This window comes from Myotis brandtii, unplaced genomic scaffold, assembly GCF_000412655.1.
Source record: "Myotis brandtii unplaced genomic scaffold, ASM41265v1 scaffold517, whole genome shotgun sequence".
NCBI classification, from domain to species: domain Eukaryota; kingdom Metazoa; phylum Chordata; class Mammalia; order Chiroptera; family Vespertilionidae; genus Myotis; species Myotis brandtii.
The window spans coordinates 1,594,815-1,596,881 of NW_005369706.1; the positions used below are offsets into that span (position 1 = coordinate 1,594,815).

General features: G+C 44.7%; 1 pseudogene; it reads right to left on the minus strand.

The window, feature by feature from the left end:
• Positions 1-371: 371 nt before the first annotated feature.
• The window catches only part of LOC102240570, a 6,965-nt pseudogene continuing 5,269 nt past the window's right edge, over positions 372-2,067 (minus strand).

The following is a 2,067-nucleotide window of genomic DNA, read 5'->3' on the forward strand; positions in this document are numbered from 1 at the left end:
GTGTCCCATCCCAGACTTGGACAGAGCAAAATAATGCAAGCAATTGGCTGTTTATCTCAAACAAAAGGTAACTAAAGTGTTGGGATCACACCATGGCGAAGGGAGCATAGCCAGATGAAAGGAGACGTTTCATTTAAAGACAACATTTCTCAAATGGCCCTCTGGCATAGGCAGTTTCTACTGTCACACTCATCAGCCTGTATATGATCTCCTAACTTTAAGTTTTTCTTCTTCAAGGGCTGATTTGGATTGACTTGTAGAGAATGATGTCCATATGAGAAAGAGATGTCTGTGGTTACATGTAAAACTGTGTGATAGGTTTGCAGAAGTTACAGATAAAGACCATAGTTAAGACGTCAGCGATGATCCATTTATTTGAAGGTCAAGCTAGCTTTATTGTATACCTGAAGCCTTTCTCAACGGCATTGACACAGGCAGCTGTTCTCAGGTACAATCCTAGGTTATACCTTACGGCTGTGCGATTGATTTGCCTGGCAGAAAACTCCATAATGTAAGCTAAGCCAGATGCACAATGTTTTTCTTGGATGCACCTGGTAATATTTTGGAATCCTTCCGTGGGTACAACGAGAATAGTTCCATAGCGCTTTCCAAATTTTCTTTCTAAACTCTTTTGAACATACATGAGCAAGTAGTGGTTAGAATCTTTGATATTTGAAGGTCAAACAGCCACAGCAGACATGATTTATACTCTTCAGCCACTCAAAGTAAGATACTGTCACTCTTTCAGCATTCAAGTAGAGATCAGGAATAACCATAATGTTCCTTTCCAGAAAAATCTTAACAACTTTTGGAGTTGTTGGTCCATTGGTGGCTTTGGCAATGATCTTGGCTTGGACTCTGGATGCATTGGATTCAATCAACTGCTTCTCATTGGCAGCAGGGATGCGTAAGCCTGCTTCCAAGATGTTTCCTTTGTAGAGCTTTGCCTTGAGGAAGCCCAGGATCTATCTGTGTTGCAACTTGAAGTCTTCTAGTTGGTTTTTTTTGGTGTTTTTTTTTTAGGTCAATACCATATAAATTCCCTGTGTTCCCCGATTCACCAACACCAACACATTTAGCACCAATACAATACAAATATCTCAGAGTGCAGCCCACATTGCTGAATTCCTGAATAACAAATGTTTTCTCTCCAAACCCGGAAGCCATTCCTAAAATGCTTATGTAAGAAGTTTCACTGAGGAAGTTTTCAATCCCATGGAAGCGGCCAATGGTGGAGCTACAATTGTGGATAACGCTTTGACTGATGCATTTACCAGTAATGCGGGCATGTGCATCCATATCCAAGTGCCCTATGCAGACATAGGTGTCAGCAATCCCTGACAGCTTCCGCTCACCTGGGGAAGTCGCATCAATGCCAGGACCAATAAAGCCCTTTTTTTGCTAGTTCCATGGAGAACCTCCTTGTGATCCTTTCCAATTCATTACCATAGTTCTTGGGATTGATCTAAACTCCAGCTTGAGCACCTTTGATGGGCCCATAAACCACAGCGCATTTACACGTCATCAGAGAAATCAAACTTCTACTTTGTCTACACTCACATCTTTGCTGTAAGAGACACCTGCCTCGCAGGGCGCACAGTGCTGGCTGCGCTGGGTTCGGGAGCCCTGGATGACCTCCCAGTGTGATGAATTGAACGTCAGTAAAAAATTTTTAACAAGGATGGGATCAAGGATAGGTAAGCAGGCATAACTCCAGGTTTCCCACTCCCAGACATCAGCGCGTCAAGGTCCTGATTAGACCCTTGTAACTGTAAATCAAGGACGTTTGTGGTTTCTGGAATAAAAGCTCGCCGAGCACAAAGCTCGGGGCTGTTACAGGAGAGGCCTGTGGCAGACGCTGGCCAGCTCAATAAATCCTCGCTTGCTGTTTAAGACCTAATTGGAGTTGGTCTTATTCTCGCGAATGTTGCTCCACAACACCAGGAGCCGCTGTTGCGCTGGATGGGGAAGGGCAGGTTCAGCACGTGGTCTCCATGCACCAGGTCCTGCTTGTGCTCCTCGTTCTCCCGGGTCTTGACGTGCTCGGTCAGCTTGCCCTCCAGTCCT